This window comes from Lissotriton helveticus, chromosome 8 (genome assembly GCF_964261635.1).
Source record: "Lissotriton helveticus chromosome 8, aLisHel1.1, whole genome shotgun sequence".
Classification (NCBI taxonomy): Eukaryota; Metazoa; Chordata; class Amphibia; order Caudata; family Salamandridae; genus Lissotriton; species Lissotriton helveticus.
In genome coordinates this window covers 1,238,652,423-1,238,661,405 of record NC_136069.1, presented here as the reverse complement: position 1 = coordinate 1,238,661,405, position 8,983 = coordinate 1,238,652,423, and positions in this window count along the sequence as shown.

Sequence of the window (8,983 nt, the reverse complement as noted above, 5' to 3'; positions counted from 1 at the left end):
GCTGAAGCACAATCATTCCCCAATGACTGCAGTACATGGGAAAGTCATGAACTCATCTCTCCACGTTATCACATAATACGTACGCACATCTTCAAAACGTTTTCTCCAAGCACTTGAAAGAGATCCAGCTCTCTCCTGCCTAACGTAATGATAACATGCTCTGCACAAACCATAACCACATGGCGCTATTCACAAGCCATATTCACAAGAAACTCAACAAGTTATAATAATGACATGCTCTTCATAAACCATATTTACAAGGAGCTATTTACAAGGAACTCCACAGTAAACTTATATGGCCGATGGGGGCGGAGGGAAATCTGCGTTTACGTAGTCCGGTGCGGGCTCTTCTAGATAGGAGGAAATAAAAGCCTCTGATGCTGTCGGCTTTATTCTACGTACTCTACATGGTACAGGTGGTGGCGTTCGCGACCTACTGGGTGTTTCTGAGGTGGTCCCTCTAGCTAGTTCTTCTGAGAGGACGGGATAAATACCAGTAACAACGGCGTTTCTTTCTCTATCAGTCTGCTCTATTTTGACCCGTTCCCCCTCTTCCCGCAGTTCTTTTTCTTTGGCTTTTTCCGCTGCTTGTTTAGTTCCCTCTGCTTTGTTGAATTCTTTCTCTGTTCTCCTATGTGACTCTTTACGCCATAACTCAATGGCATCTTTCTGAGAGGGTCTTGACTTCTTTTTCCATAGCGCTTCCTCTACTCTCATAATGCATTCAGGATCCCATGTTCCCGAGATAGGCCATCTATACTTCTCCTCTAAATCTTTCGTGTAATTGACCCATAAGTCTAAAAACAAAATGGCGTCTAGCCCGTGCTTATTATACATATAATGACCAGGTGTGTCTCTAGGCGGGATGTTAACTGACTCTTCCAGTATACCTTTTCTGGTCCCTATCTGACGCAATTTCGAAAACAGTGGCATGTTGAAACCAACACAATGAAAATACAATATTCACAAAAATAGACTGACTGTAACAATCATTCACACTAAAACACTCAAACACGAAAACAGATACAGCCTAAACTGATACAGAGAGTAAAACATGTACTTGAAAACAATTAACTTTATGCACTGGAATACAGCACAGCCATACCGGTCTCATAAATGAGACACGTCTTTACCGTGCTCACGTATAACGTGAATCCGTCTTTACCGTGTTCGTATAAAATGAACCCGTCTTGAACATTTATGCGTTCCCCATAGTGGTACTCACCGGGAAGCAGAACTTGAAGGCCTCGGAAACTTGATACTGCGCGCCTCGGAAACTTGATGCTGCGCATGCGCCGCGGAACAGGTGGACCTCTGGAGACCTCGGACCTTGCTCTCTCACAGGCTAGGCTCTGGATGGGATGATCCGCGATCCTCACCGCCTCGTATGGATGCCTGGTCACAGTCCGTCCTCCTCCGTGGGCCTGAGGGAGTAAGCGGGAAATCCCGATGGTGTGTACACTTTGGAGTCCGTCACGGCTGTAGCAGGGGGCAAAGGCTGGACCTACACATCTCCGGCGCGTGGGGAAAGGGATACGTCCCTGTCGGGCACCAAATTAATGTGGTAAATAAAATATTACCCTGACATAATTTCTATAAATAAATAAAGTGTCATGCATTAAATGAGAGGCAGAGTCCGTGGTGTCCGATTCAAAAGGGCTTTATTCCAATAACTCGAGTTAAGGGAGAATCTGTTCCATCACCACTAAGGTTCAGGAAGGGTCTTCCGAACATTATTTACAGAGTATATATTTATACATTCAATCTTGTACATAGGGAGGAGCGCTCTAGGCAGAGCAAGACAAAAAGAGATAAGAGCATGTGGGCGTGCATGAGGGTGTACACTTGATGAGTCATAGGCGAGACATAGGTGGGTGATAGGTGGGTGGATACATAGAGGAGGAGTTGCGTAGCCAGCTGGAACTTTGCCCTACTTGTGTGCGCAACTTGATCATGACGTGCAATTGACGTGTAACTGGGGGGAGCTGACTTTCGGTCTAGTAGGGAGGCCTTCGGTGTCAGGGTGACCAGCACGTCTGGTATTATCTGGTATCAATAATCAATTTCATTTTCCTCATACGTGAAACCCACTGTCCCTGGTATTATTCTTATCACCAGGTTGGTATGATTATCACGAGTCAGTAAGAACTTAGAAGCGAGCAGATCAGCCTGCAAGGACTGCAAGATGGCTGAGTGCTCAGGCAGCCAGCATGATTTGGAAAAATTTGGTTGTATCAGAACATACAAAGGCTTGATACGCTGGGCATATTCCGGAATGTAAGTTCTCCCGAAATTTAAAAAGCCCAGTAATTACTGTAATTTTTTCAGTGTAGTTGGAGCGCGCAACTGTGCGCATTTCTCCAAGAAGTGAGGAGCCAAACCTCTACCTTCATTGTTGAGCTCATAGCCCAGAAACAACACTGTGTGCTCAGCAATGTGCGATTTTGCAAAGTTAAATTTGTAACCCATGTCTGCAAAGTTACAAATAATAGAATTCACACGACACTGATGCTCCCAAATTTCGTCGTCTGTGAGATATATGTCATCCACATACGAACAAGCATCCGGGTCGAGCGCCTCCAAAATAGAGACTATTCGTGCGGTAAAAACACCAGGACTATTTTTATAGCCCATTGGGAGACGCCGGAATTGTTTTTGTACCCCAGCGCATGTAAAACTGGTCCATTGGGAGCTAAAGCTGTCCAATCCGTGGGCATAGAAACCGTTGGATATGTCAAGCGTTGTTTTAAAACGCTTACGCACAAGACTATCCACTAGGGCAGAGCCGTGAGTATTCTGTACTGCACAGTTACGGCAATGCGAGTTCAAATGCCGGTAATCCAACACCAAACGATACGATCCGTCAGGCTTGGTCACAGTAAAAAGAGGATTATTCATCGGTGACACACACGTTTCAATAACTCCCTGATATTCTAATTGTTCAAGGATTTCCGCGACGGAAGCCTTGGCTTCACGTCGCAAGGGATATTGAGGTTGAGGCTGCGGCTGAGACCGCAAAGGAATTTCGTGGCAAGGGGACAATTTATCCCAACCACATTGATTACGGTACAGAGCCGGTGCGAGAGCCCGAGCCCACTCTTCTGCAAAATGCTGCGCATGCTCTTTCGAGACAGTGTTCGCGAAACTGGGGAGGATTACCTCCTCCCCTCGCGGCGCCGCAAGCACAAAAGGTGGGGGCCAGTCAGCCTCCGAAAGCAAAATATCATACGTAGAAGAAAGATTTTCCCAAAATACCCCTTTGATGGTACGTTGTATGTCACCTTCAATTAACAGGACAATTTCATAAAGTCTTTCAGGGGGAGCAAGTCTTGTATCGGCTGTTTCTATTACAACGTAGACATCAGTCGCTGTCACCCTCAGTAGTGGACGCAGCGCCTCTCTCACTATGGTAATCTCCGCCGCGCTGTCCAGCAAGGTCAGAGCCCACGTCAGATAGCGAAGCCGCGTTCTCACTATCTGTGGCATATCGATGCGCTGTTAAGGCTGCGACTTTCTTTTTCGCAAACTGCGGTCTCTTTGGCGTAGAATCCTCCTGCTTCGCTGCGCCGTCTGTTTGGCGGGGCTGGCCACGTCCTTGTTGACCACCACGTCCCCGTCCGCCACCTCCTCCACCGGTCTTCGGGGCCGATGAGTCCTGAAAGGAACGAGGAGAGCGTTGATCAGAAACCTGAAATTGATCAGGTGATTTAATCATCGCGCGATCGCGCAAATCATAAACTCTCTCTGTCGGCGCAGGAACTTGCGGCGCAGGATATGATTCCTGAGTCTGCTGTTGTTGCTTCCCCTGTTTCTGTTTCTGAGGCCAATTCTGTTTTTTGGACTTGGGTTGTACATCTGCCGCAGCAGATTGCACTTGCGGTTGTTTCTTCTCCTTAACTGCGAAGTACTTCAAACCCTTACTTGTGCGACCGATTGTTTTATAAGCGGCCACCACAATCTTCGCCAACTTTCGGGGTCTGTCGGCCTCTGGTATAACTGCCAAAGCGTTAGACACCTGAAAGTTCACTGCGTCTCCTTTAACATTGAAGAGAATGAGATCGCTTACAATCTCAAAAGAACCACACAGGCGCATACCCAATTCAACAGCCGCCTCCGGTCCGTGATCATCCTGAACACGTTTTATGATCGCAGGCAACTGTGTCATTGTAGGGGTGCCAAAGCACCTTGTATAAACTGCCGCAAAAGTTTTTCCCCAGCTCTCACAGTCGACGAGTTCGGGAGCTAAATCCTTAGGTAAAGTAATCGTTAACATTCTATGTTTATCTGCAGGAGTAGAATTCGGAAACACAGCTTCCAGTTGGTCAAATTTCTCGGCAAGCCAAAAAGGAAAATCCTCTTTATCATCGGGGGGTTTACCAAAAACTGAATTGACCATAACTGGATTAAGCCTCAAACCGCCATGTTCCGTTTGAACGGCCGCACCCCCGGGGGACCTCCCGGGAGATGACGACCTATGTATTGCACTAATGCTCGAATCACAGCAATCGAGACAACGTGTAGTCTACGAATATCCACCAGTGGACAAGCGCCGTGATTCGGGTGCGGGGTGAAGCCACCCAAAGCAGGCCAATTTGTACCTGGAATGGATAGTGGACCTAACCTCGCAGCGGACAAAGAGTGGGGTAGGGCGCCATCAAACCAAACGCGATGCTGCCAATGATCAATAGGTATTTCCAGTGCCCTGTACGGTGTGTACTCAGCCGGTACAGGGGATGGAGTGTAGTGGAGGAACACTCCAGAAATTGCGTCCACCTCCGGAAACGTGACCCACGAGTAAAACAGCTCGAAAGGGTACGCCGGATCTGCACACACCACCAAAATCACAGCCATGCCTTCCAAAGGGACTTGGTAAGTTTGTAAATGGTTGCGCACCGCAATGCGACTATGTTGCGCAATGGCCACAGCCATGATATCACCGGAAACACGAATAAATAAAGAAAACTTTGTAGCACAACTGGGTAGTAATTCAAAGAAACCGTTTTAGATAGATTCAAGCTTGAAAAGACCTATTTCAAAAAATAGGTAGGTTTCACCGACACCACCGTTTTCCGGAAACGACAGTGAAGGGGTTAAGGTTTGAATGATATACTACTCGAGTGTCATGATATAAGACCACCAACGTTGGGCGCCATGTAGCAGGGTTTCTGTTCTCCCACAGAACTGTGCACGGAGGATTGGAACCTCCGCGAATTAGGGTGACCCAAAACTCACCTTAGTACCCAACAAACCCCTTACCGAGCTAGCTACAGTGTCTCATTGGTCATAATAAACTCCCAATGTTTAGACAAACCAGAACATGAGCTTACAATACCTCAGGTTACGTGGAACACATGAGCACTCTTTCGTTATACAATCATTTCAAACCAGAACTTGGAGTAAATGAGGACACGTGCACATTTGAAATATTTATTTACTAATGCCGTCTTCTCAGGTGCAGTATCTTAGATAATACAAGGAGACATATTATCAGAAGCAAAGTTATCAGCATAGTTACTAGTCCATAGAAAGCAAATGGTGACAGCATGCTAACATGCTGTAATGAATAAGAGTTAACGACACTTATTTCTCACCCTCCCTAACACACATATTATATTAATAGCTAAGAAGGTCTCTTTGGGTTGAATTAGGGCGGGCCCATACCTCAGGATCCTAGAATGAAGAGATCACATCAGCATACACCAGCTCTCTCTGCATGCGAAAAGCATCAAGTGTCTTTGTGTGCTTCAAGCAAAACCATATAAAACCCGCCTAAACCCCAAAGTTGGCAGAAGCTGCACTTATGTTATGTCTATGAAGGCGCGAAGATCAGACCTCATAACAATTCTGTATCTTGTTATTCCTGAGGCTTCAGCACTCTCTGTACAGACATAGTTTATTAAGCAAAGCTGATATCAGAGTAATAACATATTATTCTCATGTAAACCACAACGAACTACTAGGTTGAAAGCTAAATCAACAATTAAGTGTTGTGTGCAGAAGCAGCAAAAGGAAAAAATGGCGTTTAAACATGTAATGAGCCTATGCTAACTTAACGCATTATAAAGATATACAGTAGCTATATGACAACAACCTGTACGTAAATGCATACTACAACATCAATCACGGGTGAGTTGCAAAACCAAGCATAGGCCCTTTGTAGAGCATTACATGCATTCTGATAAAGACATCAAATGTTGAACTATAGAGGTCATCAAAATCCACGGCCAGCTCTCGGAATATTGACCGACTTCTGACTGTTTGTGAGAATAAGTGGATTTAGAAGGTTGACCACGTCAGGATGAGGTTTGAATGTTTTTTTTTTTTTGAATGGCAGACCTCGGCAACATTATAATTTGTACTCTGCTGTTAGCTGAATCAATGCAGAAATTATCTATCATTCTAAATAGGTAAACATTAATGGCCTTACTAGTTCAATTCCAAAATCTCATCAAGCACTAGATATAAATGCACTGAATACAACAATTTAAGTCATCACTATATTGTTTGCATTATTACGAATATTGATTTGTTTCTGAGTAACATAGTTTGTACGTTGTCCGTGTGCCCACCCCCCCTCTCGCTGTCCGTGTGCCCGCACCCCCTCCCGCTGTCCGTGTGCCCGTTAACCCGCCCCCCTGCTGTCCGTGAGCCCGTTCACCCGCCCCCCTCCCGCTGTCTGTGAGGCCGTTACCCCGCCCCCCTTCCCGCTGTCCGTGTGCCCGCCCCCCCCTCCCGCTGTCTGCTACTTTCACTCTTGCTCCTTAGAGCACCCTCCAGGGAACTTTGGGAGCCTCGCATCTCCGAGGTTTCATTTTTGCCAGCTCGCCGTTGCTTCCTTGTTTCTGAGCTCTGGGATCCTCGGCGGTGAGTTGAAACTTATATTACTTGTTAGTCTGCCGTGCGCGAGCTGTTACAGGGTGGCAAGCACGTCAATGGGCTGCAGATGTAAAAGGGATGTTTTTGCAGCTACGTTTTAAGCACCAAGGAGTTCTGCAAAGCGTAATGTCTTGAACATTTCTTACGGTTTTTATAGCTTGAGGTACTTTTAGGTTTGCTTTGTTGCTGTAACCGGTCTGTGGCTTTTAGCCCCAACTGCACTCATGCAGTCGAGCTGTAGGGGGCGCATTTTGGGGCTACTCATGGGGTGGAAGCTTTCTGCTGTGTCTCTGTCGGGTTTCCGGGGGCAGTTCTGAAGGAGATGAACTGAACTGTCACATGAAGTAAACATTGAAACACATTAAATGTAAATATTGGATACTTGTAAAGCGCACTGTTACTCTACCCGAGTGTCCTGGCGCTGTAGACCGCTGGGGAACCTGTCCTGGTTTTCCCTGTGAGATGGTCCCTTTCTGGGTATCTCCAGGGTGAAACCAGGCATCCCTGGCGTCTGTGGGGGGGCCGTTGTAGAGATGAGGCAAGCTTAATGCCCAGAGTTACCGAGTGTGTTCCCTGGTTAGAGTAGGCACTGAGGCGAGAATTATCGAGTCCGCTGACCCTGGTCCAAGACCCTGCCGCGTCGGGAATTGAACCCTGGTCCCGGGCCGTTCTCTGATTACAGGTCTGCCGCCTCTAACCAGTGAGCCACACCTCTCCACGATTAAACAGCTAATATGTAATGCCCGTGTACGTACAAGGGAAGCCTGACGTCTTAGACGGCGCTCTCTCAGTAATTTATTTATGTATGCGTTTTTATATTTTTATATATGTTATATAGTAATGACCCAAAGACTTGTAAAAACGGGTGTTATTACCAAAATCAGTGTGAGGTCACATGGAGTGCTAATGCTGCTCCTTGCCTTCTGTGTCGCTTGCTATTCTTCCCTTCATCCTGAACCCCAGCCTGGGCTCCTTTCTGCCATCCCTGACAACTTTCATTCCCACTCTGCAGATCCCACCCATTCCTTAACACCCACTCAGCCTTTTTACCTCATAACCTGTTGCCAGACCTCTTCATGTGCCACACACCTTTTCAATCTCTACTACTCATATTCCTGTACCTCCTTTATATTACCCAGTTACTTGTTATCTTCTTTGCAGCCTTGGCTGGCTCTGTGTGTGTGTGTGCGGCTGGCTCTGTGTGTGTGTGTGCGGCTGGCTCTGTGTTTGTGTGTGTGTGTGTGCGGCTGGCTCTGTGTGTGTGTGTGTGTGTGTGCGGCTGGCTCTGTGTGTGTGTGTGTGTGTGTGCGGCTGGCTGTGCGTGTGTGTGCGGCTGGCTGTGTGTGTGCGCGCTGGCTGTGTGTGTGCGCGGCTGGCTGTGTGTGTGCGTGGCTGGTTCTGTGTGTGTGTGGCTGGCTGTGTGTGTGTGTGCGGCTGGCTCTGTGTGTGCGGCTGGCGCTGTGTGTGTGTGTGTGCGGCTCTGTGTGTGTGTGTGTGCGGCTCTGTGTGTGTGTGGGTGCAAATGCAATAGGTCTCACATTTGCGAGAGATTAAGCTAATGGCAATGTAAATGACAATGCCATTTATTTATCTGTTTTCAAAACCAACACATAAATACAAATTTTGTCATTTACAATACCAATAGCTCTAACTTTTCCAAAGGCAAAACCATTGCATGGTAAATGCTTGTTTTCAGTGTATTTGCAAGGATTTTTTTTAACTGATCTTTATATCACACCTAACTATAAAGTTACTTTACCCTTTGGGTTGTTTCAGTGAATTGCTAGGATTTTTTACGTAAAGTAATATTTAATTACTATACGTAAATGCAACCCCCCCCCCCACCGTAAATGCAACCCCCTGCCACGCACAGCTGCAGGGCCTACATCCAACTCCTCCACATGCAGCCAACCCCACGCTGTGCACAGCCTTCAGCCATGGGCAGTGCAGGGTTTGCCAAAAGGCCTGGCCTGTGGGCAGGCTCTATGGCCAACCCCGTAAAAGCATCCAATCTCACACTGCGCTGGGGCCTTCTATCATGTACATGGGGAGTTGGCCATAGGGCCTGGCCCTCGGGACACCATCAACCAGGGCCTTTTTTAATTAA